This window comes from Pelobates fuscus, chromosome 4 (assembly GCF_036172605.1).
Source record: "Pelobates fuscus isolate aPelFus1 chromosome 4, aPelFus1.pri, whole genome shotgun sequence".
Taxonomy (NCBI): Eukaryota; Metazoa; Chordata; class Amphibia; order Anura; family Pelobatidae; genus Pelobates; species Pelobates fuscus.
Window position 1 is genome coordinate 198,812,108 of NC_086320.1, and position 23,858 is coordinate 198,835,965.

Genomic DNA, 23,858 nt, shown 5'->3' on the forward strand with positions numbered 1-23,858 from the left:
TTTCCTCTATAGGTTATTATTTTTTTTTTTTAAAGATTCTTTATTTTCATTTTCATATTTCATATGAGCATTTGTACAAAAAGAAATTGGTTATTTGGGTAACAACAGTAGGGTATGACATTGGGTTTTTTGCATACGAGTCTGGCACTTTGGTCTTTGGTGTCGTTTTCTATACCTTCTGTCGTGGACCGCTATTTGTTGGGGGTCCCATAGTCAGCTGTTTGTGTTGTCTGTTTTCGTGTTTTAACGGAGGGGTTGTAATTGAGATGCGATGCTCTAAGTTGGGTAGCGGTCCGGTTTGTTGGCTTCTTCGGCTGAGAGTGGAGGTATAGCTTGTGTGTCTGTTGTGCCAGGGGTATTGATAATAGTCTTTTTTGGGAGGGTGTTGGCTGGTGTGGAGGTTGCTGCCTTAGGTAGGTTTGTTGGGTAGGGCTGGCTCAGTAGAGCCTGGCACGTGGGTTCGATTAATTGGTCGGGGGGACGATAGGGTAGGTGAGGTAGGTTTGTGGGGGGCAGGGGAGAGGGGAGTATCTTGGGGGGGAAGGTGCGATGATGCTGCCCTCTTGGTTACCTCCCAGGGCCCCGAATAGGGTGGATTGGGTTGGGGGTTAGGTAGATGAGCGTCATGTTCGTCGCTTGTTGTGGGTTGGCGGTGGTGGAGGTTATTATTTTTTACTTCATCAGTGAACCAAATATTTATATTATGTACACATTTTGCAGTACTTTGGCTGCTTTTGTTTTTGTTAATGAGCCAAACCGCCAAATACTGCTGTCCTAATTTTTTTTATTTCCACACGAAATGGCTCAGTCGATTTTTTCTTACTATGCACAAGTCTAAAAAGAAAAACAGCAGGTTCTTTAGACTTCCCTGTTAACCCATGTGGACCTGTCTTTTATTGTTTGCTGTAAGAGGTTAGGATAATTGGTTGTATTGATCTTGTCCATCACACTGTTATATCACAGAAGAAAACTTAATAGAAGAAGAGCAAATATAACTGTCCACAGCTTTTCATATGTTCTGTCACTAACCCCTGACCCATCAGATACTAAATGAGCACTAGTAAGGATTAGTAAATGGGCCTTGCCCTAGAGTATATGTGAAATCTGTGAACCCAAACTTAATTAAGACAAAAGTCCCAATCCCACCTTTTAGTGAATGTTGTCAGGACTGGGATGGATGCCCTAACTGCCACTTGCTCTATTTTATGCCTCATACAGCCATCTGTGGTGTGAATGATTGGGAAGGATCATATTTCCAGTTATGGGACTCCATTTTTTTTTATATGTAAAAATACATGATTTTATGTCAATCAAGACAGGCTTTGTATATATTGAATATAATGGCCTAATTTATTTTTTGAATGCAGATTTAATTGCAGCTCATCGTATTGTCTGAAAGAATGCTGGGCCAGCAACAGATTAGATAGTTACAGTGAAAGAACTGAAAACCCAGGTCGCTTTAATGTTATCAACCCAAGGCAGGGTAGTGCATACTAAGGTTAGCTGCTGTGTGGTATATCCATTTTGATACTGAGCTAATGTCTTGGAGCTTTCATATATTTTTGGAGTGCTCTAGCCACTGCAATCTACTTGATTTAACTGAGATGTGGTCATGTGGCATATATGGCGCTCCTCTTGGGACTACATGTGGAGTTAGGATTACACTCCTTTTATTGTTACTGGAGATTGTTTTATAATGTAAATTGCATATAAACATGCTGCCATCTCTTCTGATGGCGCTATAAGATATGTGGATGTTTCTGTCGTTCTCTTCCTTTGCGCCATTGGTTCAATCCCTTTATATGTCTCTCTCTTTTGATGATGTCTTCACAGTAGAGATGTCCCGAACAGTTCGCTGGCGAATAGTTCCTGGCGAACATAGCTTGTTCGCGTTCGCCAAGGATGGCGAACATATGCGATGTTCGGTCTGCCCCCTATTCGTCATCATTGAGTAAACTTTGACCCTGTACCTCACAGTCAGCAGACACATTCCAGCCAATCAGCAGCAGACCCTCCCTCCCAGACCCTCTCACCTCCTAGACAGCATACAATTTAGATTAATGCTGAAGCTGCATTCTTTCTTTTTTTTTTTTAGACAGAAGTGTGTTATATTTGAGCATGCTAGGCTGAATGTGCATATATCATGGCTAGTTGCACTGAGGGTATGAGTATATAGCAGTACATTGTTGTAAAAGATGGCTGTCATGTTTGTAGCTTGCACGTTATCAACTGTGTATTTATATCAGCAGCTCCACCACTAGTTATAAATCAAGTGTGAGTCGCCCCATGAGATGAGACTAGTGAATAACATAATACATGAACAGTTAAGGTAAAGGCATGTAAGGAACTACGACAATAAACTCTTTAGGAGGTGAAATAATGACATGCTTAAATGCTTGCTATTTTACGATTAGTTAATGTGCAGAGAGCAGTTCATGTGATCAAAGGCATGGTGTGGAGGATCGGCTATAGTGGGACATGCTTGGGAGGCTGCTGTTTACTGTTTGTGCTCATCCAATCCCTTCTGGGCGCCAGGCGCAGACCCTGGGAGTCCCTGATACCTGGAACAACAAAGGCAAGTCTCTGGCTGAGTGCCGGGTTCGCGGCTTGAGGTGGTGGAAGCTTGTTTTGTCGGGTGGTCGGATCTGTCCCGGTGGTGCTTCACGTCCGGTGCGGGATTGTGGTGGCTTAAGGTGGAGGCGAGTGCTTGACGTGGGGCAGGCTCTTCATTTCTGTTTGTGCCTCCGGTCCCGTCTTCGACGCCTTTTGTGTTGGTGGATTTTAATGGGGACTGCTTCGCTTAGCTGTGGTGGAGCTTGTTGGGGCTGTGGTGGAGCTTGTTGGGGCTTCCTGCTTGTAATTTGCTTCCAAAATTGATTAAAGAGTCTGTCCAGCTTAGACTCAATATCCTGCCATGCTTTGCTGGTACCTTGAGGACACGCGGCTGCCGCCATATTGGGAGAGTCACAGATGAGTATGTCAGCCTGGGCGGCTGTGCTCTGTGCGTCCATTAGCTCCAGACAGCCTCTCAGGGGTGGACCGGGATAACCCTCACCGGTCCGAGGGGGGGGGGGAAATGGAGCTCCTGCCGGGAAGTAGCTGCTCCTGGGCATCCCAGGATCGGGAGATCGTCCGCCTCTCCCGCCCGGTGAGCACCAGGCCACACTTGCCACGCGGAGGTAAGTAAGACTCTGTTGAGTTGCTGACCGCTATTAAGCATGTTGGGGCGGTCAGGTAGGAGCAACATTGCTGGGTCATCCCCTTCATCCCAGGGGGCTTGTTGTCACCTTTCGGGGACCCTTGGTGTTGTACGTGACTGGGTGGAGGAAGAGACCTTTAATGACATCAGTGAAGACAAGGAACGGGACATGGCTAGCTTGGTATCCAACCTTGTGCAAATGGGGAGTTTGCGGTTGTGCAAATGGACTGTTTGCGGTTGTTTGCGGTGCGTTAAACGGGGAGTTTGGTCTGTCACTGTGAAGCGGGCGTAACCTTTACACTACCTGATCGATACAACATCATACCTGATGTTTTAAAGCACATTATTCCAAACAATTTAGGAATGTTAGGTGATTTATGCCCTTTATGGATTAAAACCAGACTCTGCATCAACTATGTAATTTTCCATGGGAGTTTTGCCATGGATCCCCCTCCGGCATGCCACAGTCCAGGTGTTAGTCCCCTTGAAACAACTTTTCCATCACTATTGGGGCCAGAAAGAGTCCCTGTGGGTCTTAAAATCCGCCTGCCTATTGAAGTCTATGGCGGTTTGCCCGTTCGCGAACATTTGCGGAAGTTCGCGTTCGCCGTTCGCGAACGGAAAATGTTATGTTCGAGACATCTCTACTTCACAGGATTCTTTATAAATACTGCTATCACTCCCACAATTAAAAAAGCACTCCAATGATCTAAATTTTTTGGTTAATTACTATACCATAGCTTTATTTTTTATTTTTTTTTAGTATAAATCTTTATTTGATTTTAGACAAGAATAATTTACAAATATCTCATACCAAAATTAAAAAAACAACAATAAATATCTAACATCTATAAAATTACTTCTAACATACGCCATTCATTACACAGAAAGAGTGGGATAAGGACACAGCATACGTAGGATACATTATATAACTCTTATTCTTTAACATCTCAAAAATCTGAAGTGAGTTAGTGAACTACTCATAGTCTTTACTATACCATAGCTTTAATACCCTTTGAACAGCCTTGGTATACCCTTCCAACTTGACACCCTTATGACTTCTGCTTCAAGAACTAAACTGAAATGGCTCTATTCATGGTGACTAATGATGTAATCACTATTAATTCTATCATCCCATTGTTTTAAGAACACCCTAAAAACCAATTGATTTAAATATGATTATATTGGACAAGTTTGCTTCAGCAAGGCCATCATTAATTCAGTTATTTTGTATAAATTGTAACTTGATATTTACTAGTTACTTGAGTTGTTTATATATTCATTCATAAGTGCTGTTGAATAAGTTTGTTTGATTTTTCTATTAAAGAAATCATAAGGGAGAAGGTTTGAAGGGTAGGAAAAGCATGATCAACGTGTGGTTGAGAAAGCGAACGGCAGGATGGGGAGAATTTTTTCCTTCGCTGTTCAGTCTTGTTGGTAAAATAGCATGCAAAGCTATCAGCTGTAAGGTTAGTTTGGGGGGTGGCCACAGCAGGGCAAAGAAGAGAGTTAAAGTTGTCAAAGAGACGCCTGAGATTGCAGGAGCATGAACTAATGAGAGAGAAAAAGTATGACTGTTTGGCGAGGGTAAGGGTTGCGCTGCTTGAACACAATATGAATCTATAATGGAGATAGTCTGCCTGGGTGCGAGACTTCCTCCAGGAGCGTTCAGCACAATGGGAGCATCTTTGCAGGTAGCATGTTGATTTTGTATGCCACGGTTGGGGGCGTGCCCTACTCGAGGTGCATGTGTGTAGCGGGGCTGCAGCGTTCAAGGCAGAAGTGAGGGTAGTGTTATACGTGGAGATGGTCAGTGAGGGACAGAAGAGGGAAGGGATGGATAGCAGTTGTGATTCAATATCAGCTGACAGCTGCTGGAGATCAATAGAATTAAGTTTCCTCCTGAGTTGAGGGGGGTTAGGCTCATAGGCATGCGCAGCCTATTGTATAAGGGTGTGCACCCTAAAGCACAAAAACACACGCCGCATATATATATATATATATACTGCTGTGTGTGTGTGTGTGTAGACGCTGTGTGTGTAAGGGCGCTGTGTGTGTGAGGGCGATGTGTGTAAGGGTGCTGTGTGTTTAAGGAGTGCTGTGTGTGTAAGAGCGCTGTGTGTGTAAGGGCGCTGTGTGTGTGTGAGGGTGCTGTGTGTGTGTGAAGGCGCTGTGTGTGTGAGGGCGCTGTGTGTGTGTAAGGGCGCTGTATGCGTGTGTAAGGGTGCTTTTAGTGTGTAAGGGTGCTTTTAGTGTGTATATGTGAGGGTGATGTGTGTGTGAGGGCGCTGTGTGTGTAAGAGCGCTGTGTGTGTAAGGGCGCTGTGTGTGTGTGTGAGGGTGCGGTGTGTGTGTGAAGGCGCTGTGTGTGTGAGGGCGCTGTGTGTGTGTAAGGGCGCTGTATGCGTGTGTAAGGGTGCTTTTAGTGTGTAAGGGTGCTTTTAGTGTGTATATGTGAGGGTGATGTGTGTGTAAGGGCGCTGTATGTGTGTGTAAGGGTGCTGTTAGGGTGTGTAAGGGTGCTGTTAGTGTGTATATGTGAGGGTGCTGTTAGTGTGTATATGTGAGGGTGCTGTTAGTGTGTGTGTGTGTGTGTGTGTAAGGGTGGTGTGTGTACGGGTGCTGTTAGTGTGTATGTGTAAGGGTGATGTGTGTGTGAGGGTGCTGTTTGTGTGCTGTATGTTTGGGGGATTGTGTGTATTGTGTGGGGGCCGTTTGGTAAATATCCCCCCTCCCTTCTTACCTTATGTAGGGAGGGGGGACCTTGCTGCTGCTGCCTTCCCTGGTGGTCCAGTGGAGGTGGGGGCAGATTTCTTAATATCCCCCCTCCCTTCTTACATTATGCCTGGGAGGGGGGATCATTTCTGCTGCTGCCTTCCCTGGTGGTCCAGTGGAGAGTGAACTCTAGCCTTGCAGGCTAGAGTTCACTCTCGCGAGATCTGAGCGTTGCCGCGGTAACCGCGGCAACACTCAGAATCCCGCGAGAGGACCCGGCGGAGCTGCTGGCAAGAGCTCCCCGGGTCCTCTCCTGCCTCCCTCCCTGCCTGTGGGTCGGTGGGGAGGGAGGCTTAGAGCAGAGCCGGCGCTCGGATAGCGCCGGCTCTGCATGAGCCGACAGGGGAGATCCCGAGATCTCCCCTGCCGGTCTCAATACATAGGCGTGCCGCGGGGATTAGGGTGTGCCCAGGCACACCCGGCACACCCCGTGCGCACGCCTATGGTTAGGCTGAGGTTGTTGTACTTGAGAGCAAACAATAAGAAGTGGTGATCAGAGGGAGGAAATGGAGTATTGCAGATATTAGATACTGTACATGCATTAGAGAAAATGAGGGCGAGGGTATTGCCAGCAACATGGGTGGGAGAATTAGCCCACTGTGATAGTCTGCGGGGGAAAGTAATTGAAAGTAGTTTAGAGCCTGCTGAGTTCAAAGATGGGTTAATGGGAATATTAATCTTTAAGATTGATCAGTATTGCTTCAGACCTGAGGAAGAGAGGAAACTCTTGAAAGCTTGTCTTTGAAATATTATGTTAGTCCAATAAAAAAGGTATCATTGTATACTGCAATACTCTGGTATTTTGGCATCTTGTCTACTGAACTAATACGGCTAATCCAATCTACACTAGTAAATACATATAAGTACAGAACAAATAGAAAAATAAATGGACTCAAAACAAAGCTATTGCATTTCATGGTTATAACAGAAAACTACAAGCTATGGGGAATAGTCAGAGGAAAAAGGTAAACTATATGTATGTTAATATATATAATATACGATTTTTTCACCAATCCTGGGTGGTATATTTATTCCTCATTCTTGTGTACTCTTCCAGAGGCCTGGGATTCTGAGAGTTCTGTGCAATCTTCTGGACAGCGATCTCACATGTCCCACCTGGAATCGGTTGAAGTAACTTCCAATCTTGGGAGTCACAGCCCCGAGTGCTCCTATCACGACTGGGGCTATTATTAAAAAGCAAACAGAAGGATCAGCACTGTACAAACAAATAGAAAATAAAAAGCGTCAGGAAACCTAAAAAATGGGTCTCCCTCAAAAACCCAACAGAAATAGAATAATGAAGCAAAAGAGGAAACGGTTGTGCCAGTTATGAGCAAATGTGTTTAGAATATTAAAAGTAAATGTGCAAAGGTATAAAACCTGCAAAGGTAGCAGCCAAATCCCATAGAGAAGTTTTTTTTTTGTCCTTTTCGATAGGGATAAGGGATCTAAAGTTTCTTGAAAACCGTATAGATATACAAAATAAAACAAATAAAAACACCAATAGTGCAATATGTTCCAATATTATGTGGTACTTTAAAGTGCAAGTCTTATATAATATGGTCCTACTTATGTTTTATAGAGCTAAGACCAGCTCTAGTATGATGGGAATACAGTGGTATAATCCCCACTTGTAGGATACATGTAGTAGTGAAGTTATCAGCGCAGTTTTCACAGTGGTATAGGGACCATGAGCCCCAAAAAGACATACAATGACCACAATAGTGCTCACTGTGTACACTAAGCCAGGAGTAATAAATAAAAATAAATGTACTCACATTTAATTGAGCAGACACAACACTCAATGAATAAGGTGTGATTGGTATAATCAACAACTAGGATTCTTTTTTGAGATCCTCTTTGGAGTGATGCACAGGATGCCAGGCAAAAATAAAAAAGCAATAAAAAAGGAAAATGGCACAATCACAGTATAAAAGTAGCCAAAATCACTTTAATTAGAATGCATGAAAAAAAAATCCACAACATCATGGCTCCCTGTCTGTCATCGATGACATAGTATGCAGAGATAGAGGGGGGTAAAAATGCAATGTGTGCCCTGGCTGTACTAGAACTGAACTGGGTTGTGATGTCAACTGCTATTTTATTTTTATTTATTTTTAAATAAAGCTAAAAGAAAACAGTTTTGCATTTTAAAAATGTTATCATAAGTCATAGATGACTTTCAATGTTTTTAGTTTCTTATTTAATGATCTTGTTTTCAGAGATGGGTCCCCTTTCAGAAGCAATATTAACTGACTACATAGTGATAAAATTATTATAGCATAATAAACGTTAGCGTTATCATTCATAATCACAAACAGACCAAGGTAAATTAACATGCCTTTTACTGTACTCTGTATAGCAACTGGGTCATTGGCGGATCCAGGGGGGCGGCAACGGGGCAATTGCCCCCCCGAGATTCTCCCCTGCCGGCTAGTGCAGGGCTGGCATTGCCCAAGCGCCAGCCCTGCAATGTGCCTGCGGACCGGGAGGGAGATCAGTGATCAGTGATCTCCCTCCCCGGTCCGCAGGCACATTACTGACAGCCGACCGGAAGGGGAGGGAGAGAGGACCCGGGAGCTGTTACCAGCAGCTCCTCCGGGTCCTCCTCTCGCGAGATTTGGAGCGTTGCCGCGGTTACCACGGCAACGCTCCAAATCTCGCGAGAGTGAACTCTAGCCCTGGAGCGCGGGCTAGAGTTCACTGGAACCACTGGACCACCAGGGATTCCCCACTGGGACCACCAGGGATCCAGAAATGTCCCCCCTCCTCCTCAATAAAGGTAAGAAGGGAGGGGGGACATAAATATATTTTATTAAATACATTTTTTTTTTTAATTTTTTTTTTAATTAAAAAGCCTCCCTTCCCTCCTCCCCTCCCCCCATACACACTGGCCCCATACACACTGCCCCACATACACTGCCCCACATACACTGCCCCACATACACACTGCCCAACATACACACTGCCCAATACACACTGCCCCCATACACACACTGACCCCATACACACACTGACCCCATACACACACTACACACACTGACCCCATACACACACTGACCCCATGCACACACTGACCCCATACACACACTGACCCCATACACACACTGACCCCATGCACACACTGACCCCATGCACACACTACACACACTGACCCCATACACACACTACACACACTGACCCCATACACACACTGACCCCATACACACACTACACACACTGACCCCATACACACACTGACCCCATACACACACTACACACACTGACCCCATGCACACACTGACCCCATGCACACACTGACCCCATGCACACACTACACACACTGACCCCATACACACACTACACACACTGACCCCATACACACACTGACCCCATACACACACTGACCCCATACACACACTACACACACTGACCCCATACACACACTACACACACTGACCCCATACACACACTACACACACTACACACACTGACCCCATACACACACTACACACACTACACACACTGACCCCATACACACACTACACACACTGACCCCATACACACACTGACCCCATACACACACTACACACACTGACCCCATACACACACTACACACACTGACCCCATACACACACTACACACACTGACCCCCCACACACACACACTGCCCCACAAACACTGCCCCATACACACACTTCCCCCTTACACACACTGACCCACAAACACTGCCCCACATACAAACACTACACACACTTACCCCATACACACACTGCCCCCATACATACACTGCCCCACAAACACTGCCTCCATACACACACTGCCCCACAAACACTGTCCCCATACAACACTGTCCCCATACAACACTGTCCCACAAACACTGTCCCCATACAACACTGTCCCACAAACACTGTCCCACAAACACTGTCCCCATACACACTGCCCCACACACATACTGCCCCGCACACACTGCACACCTATACACACACAGTGCCCTACACACCCTGCTGCCCCCCCATACACACATTGCCCCAAACATACACACACGACCCCCCCATACACACAGTGCCCCCCATACACACACTGCCCCACACATACATACAGTGCCCCCCATACACACACTGCCCCACACAGACATACAGTGCCCCCATACACACACTGCCCCCTAACACACACACTGCCACCCTTACGCACTCACACTCACTTCACCGCTCACACACACACTGCACCTTTCACACACACTTCACCCCTAACACACACCACTTCTCCTATGCCCTATATCCCAGCAGACCCCAGGTAAGTTGTCAAACTGTTCTTAAACGGTATGACTACTTACTCCGGGGTGGGATCCTGGCACTACTGGCACCATAACTACTACACTGAGCTGTAGTGGTTATTGTGCTAGGATTATTTTTTTTAAATAATCTACAAGTGCCCCTCCCGAGATCAGGCTCTGGATCCGCCACTGAACTGGGTACAGATAGCAGGTAATGCATGTAGGTCTCAAGGCAGTTTTACTGCAAGAACATGTCTATGCAACATAAGACAAAGAATGGACTACTGTATTTTTCAAATGCTTGGCAGTCTTGACAAAGGATGGAGCTTAAGGCAAGTTCCAATTGCTTTGTCAAATTAGCGGAGCTTGCCTTAAGCTCCACCCTTCCTCAAGATTAGCCAAGTGTAGGAAAATACATAAGACAAAGTAGTCCCTACATTGGTATCATGTTTAAAAGAGAAATGGCGCAGACATGAAGAAACAAATATCAGATTCTGAATAAGAAAGAGAAGAGTAAAGAGTAGGAGAAAGACAAGTTTGAGGTGACAGAGCCACTTTAAAAATAAAATAAAAAAATGTTGTCCTGGGCCAGAAAATAACCTGTTCAAATCCTGCCTTCTGCATTACTCCTGCAATACTGCTAAGCTTGCAGACATCATATCACAGCTTGTTCTATTTTAATCCACATAAAAAAATAAGAGGCTGCTGCACACAATGCTTGTATGCAAATGGTTAGAGGGATATCGCCCCCATGTCCCTCTTTTCAGTTCACACAAATGACAAATGCTTTAAAGAAGAAAATGTCATGTGCCACTTTGCAACGGATGCTGTGTTTGAAGGTATGGTTAAAAATTATGAAAGTGGCCTCCCCACTGCAGGGGGAGAACTATGTATACTAGCAGCAGTGCTTTCAGTGGGAATAAAAGCAGCATCTTGCTCCTCATAACCATAATTTAAAAAAGTAAAATCGAGATTATTATATCTTTTTTTTTTGCCAGTATACATTTTACATTAATAATAGGAAAATATACTCAAAATGAATACATACACACCTTTAAAGGGATTCTATAATGTAAGGAATACAAAGAACAGTATGCCCCCCCAAGGAAAGGATATCTGCATGCAGAGCTTGAGGCACCAGCGTCAGTTAGGTGATATAAAGTCACCTAGCAAGCAGGGAGTGCCTGTAGGGGGTGTCTTTGAAATAGAGGCAGTTTTAGTCCTGCATCATAATTATTGCAGTTTCTCTAAAACCGCAATGATTTACATTGCAGGACTTAGGGTGACTGAGACACTGCATCCAGATCACTTCAATGAGCTGAAGTGGTCTGGGTGCCCCTAGTGCCCCTTTAATAGATAGGTGTAATAGAACATTGAGCTGCAGTGACTTGATAACACGCTTGCAAAAGTTTGACAAAAACAGCTTAATTTTCTGAAAGACTTTTTTTTTTAGTCTCTACAATTTTAATAGAAATGTTGGTTGGCATAACTGACTGTTTAGTGTGGTCAATTCTAACAACAAAAATTTACATTTAAATCTATTTTTCCTACATAGTTCTTTCAATCCATTTCCCTATTCACTCCTGCCTTATTTGTACATTATTACTGGAGGTCACCTTTATAGAATTTATTTCTTCACATAGAGTACTTTGTAACAGAGTGTAACATTAACAGAATCACACCACTTAATTCATTCTTGGCAGCAGGTAAGGTTATACATGTAAACAGAATAGTAGAATCATTATAAATGCTTTCTGGTTTGTTATCCATCACATCCAGTTTAAGTGAATGCTAATAGTAGCATTTCTATATTTTTTTTCTAAAAATATTTTAACCAATAGCAACAGAGGATCACATCTTAAAACGTTACTCCAACCAAAAACAGTATTTTATATAAAAAAAAAAAAAAAAAAAAAAAAATAGCCTCTGTTACACCTCTGGCAGCAAAGTGTTTCAAACTGAAACACTGCACATACAGACCCCAATCACCACAACTACTTCAAGTAACTGACGTGGTCATGGTGTTTGTAGTAACTCGTTAATCTGGCTTCTAAAAAGGTGTGTATGTATTCATTTTGAGTATATTATTATTAATGTAAAATGTATACTGGCAAAAAAAACAAAAACAAAAAAAAAAGATATAATAATCTCGATATGATGTCTGCAAGCTTAGCAGTATTGCAGGAGTAATGCAGAAGGCAGGATTTGAACAGGTTATTTTCTGGCCCAGGACAACATTTTTTTATTTTTTTGCACGGACTGGTGTTGACAAATGGTGACTTCATTGTCCATGAGGTCTGGACTGGTCCACTGGACTGAAATATCTGGGGTTGGCTGGTTGGGCGTACAGGTGACCACAATATAAGACAGTCCTCAAGACACACCAGTTGTCATTGGTGGCAATGGACTAACAGTGTCTGTATCTCTTAGACATGCATCATTCTCTGTGGATGCTCCCTGATGTTGCACAGGTTATACTATAAGAGGTTGCTGGGATATTTGATGTTACACCTTGCATACCGTGGAACTTTTAAAATAGAAAAATAGGGACACCTTCATTTTGTAGAGTGGCCAGGGGCAGGGCAGTTCTGAGAATGTTATAGACAAAGGGGATATTGTGGTGTATTGGAAATTTACTCGACACTCTCCAATTAGCCCAATTAAAGGGATGCTATAGATGCAAAGTTGTATTCCTAACACTATTGTGCCCTCTGGTCCCTGTCCTCCTTGCGCCCCTACCCCCTTGCAGTACATAAAGGAATAAAAAAAATCTATTCAACTGACAGGGAGGGCTAATCCGCATGTGCAGTGAACACTGCGAGCGTATTAGGCATTTCCCATAAAAAATAATTGCCTACATGCATTCCTATGGGGATTTCACTGACGCTGGATGTCCTCATGCATAATGGCTGAAGAGATTTGCGTAGTTGATCGATGGAAGGTCATTATTTCTCATAACCCTTAAGTACTGGGCCTTTGGAAGGCACTTCCAAAGGCCCAGTACTTAAGGGTTATGAGAAATAATTCTAATGAGGATGTAAAAGAGAGAAAACTGTTGGAATGAAGGAAAGGTTTTTGGAAGGTGGGTACCATCGCTATACCCTAGATAAGGCTCTCGAGGAAGCTACGACTCCTCGAGCACACAGGGAGGCAGCGGCAACCCAAAGAATGGTCTTCCCTATGACCATCCATCGATCAGCTACGCAGATCTCTTCAGCCATTAGAACAAATTGGAGGATATTGGCTGCAGATGACACTCTCCCCAAAGTCTTCCAAGAACGTCCTCTGATCTGCTTCAAAAGGAATAGGAACCTAAAAGATATCCTGGTTCACACAGACCCTATACAAAGGTATACAGAGAAAACTACAGTACAGAACCGTGGTAGTGTATGTTGTCTGGGCTGTGTAACGTGTGGACAAATGACACCATCAAGAACTTTTTCACATCCACACACCAACAAAAAATATTCCATAAAAGCACCATTACGTGTAAAACTACACACGTTATATACAAACTCACATGCCCATGTGGACTTGTATACATCGGAAAAACGGAGATGGCATTGTGTGAGAGGATCAGAGGGCATCGCTCTAGCATCAGACATCTGACAAGCCTGTGGCTAAGCATTTCCTCGAGCAGAAACATCTGCTAGCCACCTTGAAATTTGTGGCCATCAACCATATCCCTATATCACGAAGAGCGGGAGATCGAGGAAATATACTACTTAACAGAGAGACTTTCTGGATTTATGAATTAGACACCGTATCCCCAAGAGGCTTAAACAAAACTATCTCCTTCCACTCCTTTTTATGAGTATTTTTGTATTGAATAATTTTGTATGAATTAATTTCTTAGGTAGTATTTATTTATAGATATGCATAGTGCTCTCACTTGAATTTTAGGATATATTGTCCTGGACATACGATACACTACCTTAGACATTAGTAGAATACGGCCAGTACGGTGGCGTATGGCCAGAAATATAATATTTATAATATCGACAATATTTAATATAGTGATATGTAGCCAATTGGCCCCTATATTTTTGATAGGAAGTGCCTATATTAGGTTGGTAGTATGTCCAGAGATTTTTTGTATGTGTTTTTTGTTTGTTGTACAGTATAATATATATATTTTATATAATGTTTTTAGTATATCTTTATATGCACTAGAGTTGTTGTATACAGCTATAGTGCATATATAATCAGTGAGCGTTTGATATATTTCATTTTTGTTGGCACTTTAAGTGATAACATGTTTCACTTTATCACCATTAGCACTTTATTACAATAATATGCACGTATCACTTTAATGTGTGATCACTGATCTTATCACTTTAATAGGCATAGGCTCCACTTTCTAAGCCTGCCACTTTAACATTGCACTTTATCTATGCCCAATAGTTACTACAGGGCATCAGCACATCATTTGCATACTACAATGTACATCCAATTCCACTTTTACACATTATATCCTCAAGCTAATTTGTCTGGTGTATTTCTGCAATATATTTTCGATCTTGCATGTATCTACTGTCTCACGGCACGTTTTTCTCTGTTGTGTATTCCCATAGCGACAATTTAGTTACTCACGTCGCTTTGGAAACGGACAGCACGCCATCATGTTATGATGACACAAGGGGGCGGAGTTTGACCACACATGCGCACTGAGAACGGCAGAATGCCGATTAGAGATCCTTTTCACCTGGGGTATGTCAATTTGGTTAATATTTTCGTATATAAAAGTACTGAATGTTCAGTATATGTTTACATTGATCCTGATGAAAGTCCTCTATGCAGGACTGAAACGTTGATTGTTTTTTTTTTAACTTTGAACTAATAAAGATTTGACTTTTAAATCCAAGAGTGCTGCTACCTTTTTGGAGGAATATATATATATATATATATATATATATATATATATATATACAAATGAGGGTACTTGCCTTTGATATATAAACCAGTCAACAGTCTTTAGTCTGGATAAGTGTCGTAATCAGGTGTAGTAATAGCTAATATATGAGAGATAAGACATATATGAATTATTTATTCTAACATTTATTGTTATTCATTCTAACATGTACATATTAAACAGATGTTTACAGAAATTAATTAACTGAATGTAAAAAATCTTATATTTCTGATTGTGTATGTTTATATCTTTCTTTCTGAGTACCACAATTATCCTGTTCACAATGTAATTTATTTCTGGAAAATATCAATATTCATACCTGAATGCCAATTCTCAGAAATGCATACACACAATGGGAAGAAGAAAAGAGCAATAAAGTAAAAATACCAATCGTATTAAACAAAACATAAATGCTCACGTTATAAACTTCTCTCAACTATTCATTTGTGACAATTCACCTCCTTTTAAGATTTACTACTTCCTTTGGCATTTAAACTCTTTCTCCAATAAATTCCAAGATTTAAGTTCTATTTCAGCTCTAGGGAATATGACAAACAACTTATCTTTGGATGCTTTGCAATCCAGTCCGGAGACTCAAAGTTGGATTTTTCCAAATATTTCATAAGAAAATCTACGAAAGAGACTGCAAACTAACACTGCAAATATTTGGATTAGCTCCAAAAGGAAAGTTTCAACACACATTTGTTTGCATACGCACTTAAACATATGACCAACCAACAGTGCTTCAGCTAAAAGTAAGATTTTGTTGGGGATGAAAATCTTTTCTATTTTGGTTTTAATATCTGTTTAACTTCTACATATTCTGATTAAAATAATAAACGTTGAATACAAATACAGAAAGATAAGTCATGCGCTCACTCCCATCACTCCTGGGCGGCAGCAACGACTACAGTACACATCAGCCCCAATATATATAGTAAAAATCAAAGAAAAACAAGTTACCTGCGCTCTCTCCTTAATCCCTATGTATATTTAAACAAATGGAGGTCATTTAGTTACTCCAATGGTCATTGGAGGGAATGCCTGCCTGCCTGCCTGCCAATGTCAAGGCAGACCCCCCTAAGTGGGTCCTACACTGACCTTTCACCTTACTTCCTTGAGCTTCTGGCAAAGATATCTCTAATGAGACAGAGAGGGGTATTTTTTTTATATACACCCCTATATACTTGTTAACCATTAATAGGGAACACATGGGATGGGCGGCAGCATTGTAACAAAGCGGTGTGATACAAAAAGTGAATACAAATACAGAAAGATAAGTCCTGCGCTCACTCCCATCACTCCTGGGTGGCAGCTACGACTACAGTACACATCAGCCCCAATATATATAGTAAAAACCAAAGTAAAACAAGTTACCTGCGCTCTCTCCTTAATCCCTATGTATATTTAAACAAATGGAGGTCATTTAGTAATAATAAACGTTGCCTCATAAACCGTTTTCATTTTTATTCTTACCATATTGCATTGGTCTATCATTAACTTATTTGTCATTAAAAGTTAATTACACAAAAATATACAGCATCTCACAAAAGTGAGTACACCCATCACATTTTTGTAAATATTTGATTATATATTTTCATGTGACAACACTGAATAAATGACACTATGCTACAATGTAAAGTAGTAAGTGTACAGCCTGTATAACAGTGTAAATGTGCTGCCCCCTCAAAATAACTCAACACACAGCCATTAATGTCTAAACCATTGCCAACAAAAGTGAGTACACCCTTAAGTGCAAATGTCAAAATTGGGCACAATTAGCCATTTTCCCTCCCCAGTATCATTTGACTCGTTAGTGGTACAAGGTCTCAGGTGTGAATGGGGAGCAGGTGTGTTAAATTTGGTGTTATTGCTTTCACACTCTCTCATACTGGTCACTGGAAGTTCAACATGGCACCTCATGGCAAAGAACTCTCTGAGGATCTGAAAAAAAGAATTGTTGCTCTACATAAAGATGGCCTAGGCTATAAAAAGATTCCCAAGACCCTCAAAGTGAGCTGCAGCATGGTGGTCAAGAACATACAGAGGTTTCACAGGACAGGTTCCACTCAAAACAGGCCTCGCTGTGGTTGACCAAAGAAGTTGAGTGCCCGTGCTCACCGTCATATCCAGAGGTTGTCTTTGGGAAATAGATGTATGAGTGGTACCAGCATTGCTTCAGAGGTTGAAGGGGGTCAGCATGTCAGTGCTCAGACCATACTGCATTAGATTGGTCTGCATGGCTGTCATTCCAAAAGGAAGCCTCTTCTAAAGATGATGCACAAGAAAGCCTGCAAACAGTTTGCTGTGGTCTGATGACACCAAGATAAACTTATTTGGTTCAGATGGTGTCAAGCGTGTGTGGCGGCAACCAGGTGAGGAGTACAAAGTGTCTTGCCTACAGTCAAGCATGGTGGTGGGAGTGACATGGTGTGGGCCTGCATGAGTGCTGCCGGCAGTGGGGAACTACAGTTCATTGAGGGAACCATAAATTCCAACATGTACTGTGACATACTGAAGCAGAACATGATCCCCTCCCTTCGGAGACTGGGCCGCAGGGAAGTATTTCAACATGATAATGACCCCAAACACACCTCCAAGACGACCACTGCCTTGCTAAAGAGGCTGAAGGTAAAGGTGATGGACTGGCCAAGCATGTCTCCAGACCTAAACCCTATTGAGCATCTATAGGGCATCCTCAAATAGAAGGTGGGGGAGCGCAAGTTCTCTAACATCCTCCAGCTCCGTGATGCCGTCATGGAGGCATGGAAGAGGACTCCAGTGGCAACCTGTTAAGCTCTGGTGAACTCCATGCCTTGAGGGTTAATACAGTGCTGGAAAATAATGTTGGCCACACAAAATATTGACACTTTGGGCCCAATTTGGACATTTCCACTTAGGGGTGTATTCACTTTTGTTGCCAATGGTTTAGACATTAATGGCTGTGTATTGTGTTATTTTGAAGGGACAGCAAATTTACACTGTTATACAGGCTGTACACTTACTACTTTACGTTGTAGCAGAGTGTCATTTCTTCAGTGTTGTCACATGAAAATATATAATAAAATATTTACAAAAATGTGAGGGGTGCACTCACTTTTGTGAGATACTGTAAGTTAGATTAAAATGTTATGGTTTACACACTTGATAAATACTAAAGCAGTGTTTATTAGAGTGAACCATGCAGTAAGTTGAATTTTATGTTTTCCCTTTATTTTTTTCCCCTGAGTATTAGATGGAAACTATAGTGCCAAGAAAACAAACTCGTTTTCCTGGCAGAATAGCTTCCACCTCTGTCAAGGCCACCCAGTGGTGCAGAGGGGGTTAATACCCTTCTGTCACTTACCTGGGTCCAGCGACAATGTCCCTCGGCGCTGTCTAGTCTCCTCTCAAGTTCCTCCCCCGTCGACAGCAATGGGCGCGTTCGCATTAGGATTTCCCCGAAGGAAAGCATTATTCACTGCTTTCCTATGGGGATTCCGGTGACGCTGGAGGTCCTCATGCATAGCGTGAGGCCTCCCATCCTCATTTAGGCGACCAAAATTCGCCTTCGAGCCCGAAAGTCCCTCTAGTGGCTGTTTGGTAGACAGCCATTAGAGGAGGAGTTATTCCTAGCAGGTAATTATTGCAGTTAATAAAAACTGCAATAATTACATGCTCAGGATTAAAGGGAAACTCCAGTGCCAGGAAAACGATCCGTTTTCCTGGCACTGGAGTGTCCCTCTCCCTCCCACCCCCTAATCCCTGGTTACTGAAGGGGTGAAAACCCCTTCAGTGATTTACCTGAGGCAGCGGCGATGTCCCTCGTCGCTGTCTCCGCCTCCGCGACGCTCCTCCTCTTCATTGCGTCGGCCGGTGGGCGAGACTGATCTCGCCCACCGGCCGAGGGGACCTAATGCGCATGCGCGGCAATGCCGCGCATGCGCATTACGTCTCCCCATAGGAAAGCATTGAAAAATCCTTTCAATGCTTTCCTATGGGGTTTTGAGCAACGCTGGAGGTCCTCACACAGCGTGAGGATGTCCAGCGACGCTCTAGCACAGGTTTCCTGTGCTAGAACCCAGGAAGTGACCTCTAGTGGCTGTCTAATAGACAGCCACTAGAGGTGGAGTTAACCCTGCAATGTAATTATTGCAGTTTATAAAAAAAACTGCAATAATTACACTTGCAGGGTTAAGAGTAGTGGGAGTTGGCACCCAGACTACTCCAGTGAGCAGAAGTGGTCTGGGTGCCTAGAGTGTCCCTTTAAGGGTGATGGGACATTGCACCCAGACCACTTCAATGAGCTGAAGTGGTCTGGGTGCCTACCGTGTCCCTTTAAAGGGACACTCCAAACCGCTAAAACACTTTAGCTTGCTGAAAATCTTTATTTGTAAAGAGTGTGTCCTATGATTCCATTTTACAAAATGAAAAAAATAATAATTGAAATTGATACTTTTATAAATTAACCTTGTTACACCACATTAGCTCTCAAGCAGACAACATGTCCTGTTACTTCCTGGTTTGGTTAGCTCAGTGGAGTTAAAATCAAGAGGCAGCAATTGCTCAGAGCCCCTGTCTTGCATAGATTTCTCATTGAGTTGTATTGGGGAGTCTGTGATTGGACAGAAACAGAAAGTCTGGGAGGGGTTGCAAGGGGAAGCCTTGCAAAGGCAGCAGACGAACTGCAGGTTTTTCAAGCTCTTTTAGATATAGCCCCAAGGCATGTTTTTCAAGTTTTCATTTGGAGTATATTTACTAAACAGTTACTTTTATTTTTTGCATTAGGGCAATGGAGTGTCCCTTTAAATCGTTATTGGGTCTTTGAATGACTTGTTAATTCAGGTTAACTGAGCAAAACAATGTATAAACTAATAGCAATCATGCTATAACTACTAATGCAGCAGTTCCACACATCACATTGGAGTGGAGCTGCCAATGGATCTAAACTGCATACAGAGGCGTCTCTCTAATTTGGCGATTTAGGCGGCCACCTAAATCACGTTAGGGCAGACTGAATTGTTGGGTCTATGACCCTTGCCCTTTATGCTGCCGGGTGTGAGGCCCATCCGATCACTCTGCCCTGAGAGACCGCCCAGCACAGTCTCCAGTCTGCAGCTCCGCCAGGGAAAAGCTGCCCACCGGACCACCAGGGGAATTCACTGGACCACCAGGGAAATCAATAAAGAAAGAAAAAGGTATTTATATATGTCCCAGACCCCCATACCCTGTCACAGTTCCCAACCCGGTCAAAGCCTCCAACTCTGTCACAGCCTGCCTGCCTTGTCACAGCTCCCCACCCTGTCACAGCTGCCCACCCTGTCCCAGCCCCCCTACCCTGTAACAGGCCCTCCACCTTGTCACAGCCCCCACACACCCTTTCACTCCCATAACATACACACCCTGTCACACACACACCCTGTCACAGCCACCCCACACACACACCCTGTCACAGCCCCCACACCACAACCTGTCACTCCCACCCACACCCTATCATCCCCACATGCACTATCATCCTCACACACACACACAGTCACCCTCTACACACACTATCACTATCCCAAAGCACTTTCAGCCCCCACACACTATCACCACCTTCACCCAGTCACACTTACATTAACCCCTTCTAATCTTGTCACTTTCACACCTTCAATCATACATACACTCACCCGCCTTTGCTTTGCCACACTTACCATATCACATTAACCCCCCAATCCTGTCAGGCTCACCTTCTTCTCACCCCTCAAATCTGTCACACTCATCCTCTAACTGTCTGTCCCATTCACCTCCTTCAGCCTGACACACTCACCCTATTACATAAAACTCCTCCAATCCTGTCCTCCAACTGTGCCACACTCACCCCAAACCCTATCAGACTCTCATCCCTGCCACACTCACCCTGTCACATTAATGCATTTAATCCTTCCACTCACCCTGTCACATTAACACCCCTTGATCTTGTCATACTCACCTCCTCTTGTTCTGTCACACTCCCTCCTCCAAACATGTCACATTCATCCCAACCCTGTGATATACCCCCCCCCAACACTCACATGTCACATTAACCTCCTTCCAATCATGTCACACTCCCTCCTCCAACCATGTCACAACCGCCATATGATTCCACCCTCCCTCATTCTGTCACACTCAACCCCCCAACCCTGTGTCATTTACCCCACTCCACTAATCCTGTCAAACTCACCAACTGAATACATTCATCATACACAAACAGAGTCATGAAATGAAGTTGTGCCATAACACAAAGGCCAGGGGCAGCCCCCATTAACACAACACACTGCAAACAGCTTTCCCACACACATAGGTCCCAGACACATACTCACAAAGACATACATTCACACACAAGGATACTTTTTCTCAGACACACCTTTAGGTACACACACAGGTAGACAATGCCAGACACACTCATAAATACACACACCTACACTAATGTATACACAACACAATGTACCCATATCCTGCAATTGTGTATAAACAATTAGCATGATTGCTAATTACATTTGTTTATTACAAATTAATTTAGTTTGCAAATTATGACATAGCTTCAATCAGAGAGCTCACAACGCAGAGGCACAGGGAGCCATGACACTGCAAGCCTCTGAACAATGACTACAGAGACTAGCACTCTGTATCCAGCGCTACAAGCTGGTCCTTAAATATAACTACAGCACATTATGCACACACAATGAACCCCTGTGACGAATGGAACCTCGTCACAGGTTCTTGGAGGGGCCTGCTTGCCAGTCTCCTGCCAAAAGACTATGGGCCCTTTAAAAACTATGTGAATCTCTTGGTTCGTGGGATTTTATATTTGGTTTGGGAACCGAACAGGTGCACCAACCAGAAACCACCCGGGAGCTTGTTAAGCCTAATTGACAGTTTGTAACGCTTTCCACCGCAGTGTTCTAAGTGTTCGTCTGGGTGGCCGCTGGTCGCATGAACGACCACGAGGTGGCAGCCATCTTGTTCCCGAGAATGCAGACAGCGGTGTTTGGTCATCGAGTTCATGGAACTGTTTACGGACACTGAAACTCCTGAACACCGCTGGACTTCCAGGATCACCTGCGTTTGGTTCTACACAACTTAGAAGGGCACTGTTCAGTGGAATTGTTCCCACAAACAAGGTGAACAAGCTCCAGGGTAAGACTCTTAAATATGTTCAGTAGTTTGTTCGGTTTTTAAACTACTGAACAAGACCGACCGCAAGCCCTGATTCTCTGGAACTGTTTTGGGCAGGAGCCTCATGTGCGGTCGGTCGGTCAAATTATCACTTCCATGGAAATCCCTAACCCCTGAGCCGATCTGGGTGTAGGAGATTTAAAAAATATAGTGACAGGGCAGCTATTCCTTTGTGGTTGCTAACGATCCCAACTCATTGTGATAGGGCCTGTAAATGAACGGTGGGCACCTAGCACTGGTCCATAATAACCAAAACAAAAAAATGGCACTTAAAAATAAAAAAGATACAATACCCGCCCAACCCAGAAAAAAAAACTGTCAAAAAAATAAAAAGCACATTACAAAAATTCAAATATTAGAGACCCCCAACCATCTAGGGAGGCAATGGGCCAAGAAGAGGTAGACAATGGTTTGCCCACTGCCACTTAGTATTAATTCCCCCACCTGATGCCCATGGGGGAATACATAACCTCTTTATATCACTTCAAAAGAGATGTATTATTGTTTAAAAACACGTTTAATTTATTCTCCAACATATGAATAATTAAACGCATTCTAATGTATAAAGTGCAAACATATGCATCTGTTGATGTTGACCAGTTGATGTTATCTGTGATCATCCACAACATTTACTCTGTAAGCATCTTATTGTCTTTTGTTTGTATATTTAATTTTTTTTATAAAAATTTCTGTTTTACATTGCTAGTTCACCCACTTTATAAAAGAGATGGATAGCTTCATGAAAGACATGGAATTGGTTCTTGGCAAGGGACTCTACATCGATGTAGCCAGGGCCGGCGCAATTATAAGGCGGCACAGCGCTCCCTCCTGCCTTGTCACAGTGTAGTGTGGTCGAGCGAAGCAGACCCGTACAGGAGCTTCAGTTTCCTGTACCCGGACGGATTGAAAGGAAATGCTTACAGAAAGTCTGGGAGGGGTTGCAAGGGGAAGCCTTGCAAAGGCAGCAGACGAGAACTGCAGGTTTTTCAAGCTCTTTTCGATATACCCCCAAGGCATGTCTTTCAAGTTTTCATTTGGAGTATATTTACTAAACAGTGACTTTTATTTTTTGTATTAGGGCAATGGAGTGTCCCTTTAAATCGTCATGGGGTCTTTGAATGACTTGTTAATTCAGGTTAACTGAGCAAAACAATGTAGAAACTAATATCAATCATGCTATAACTACTAATGCAGCAGTTCCACACATCACATTGGAGAGGAGCTGCCAATGGATCTAAACTGCATACAGAGGCGGCTCTCTAATTAGGCGATTTAGGCGGCCTTGTCCTCTCACTCACCTACCTGACTTCCTGTCTGGCTGTGTACAGGAAACTGAAGCTTCTGTACTGCGGTCTGCGCCACTTGGCCACGCTACAAAAGAAGTAGGAGGAACACCAGAGAGAGAGGAACACTAAGAGGGATGGGGGGTACTAAAAGACAGGTGAGGAGGTTGGAGGAACACTAAGGGGCAGGGGAGGGAAGGAAAAAAGGAACATTAAGGGGGCGGGAAGGGAAAATTAGTCACTAAAAGAGAGGGAAGG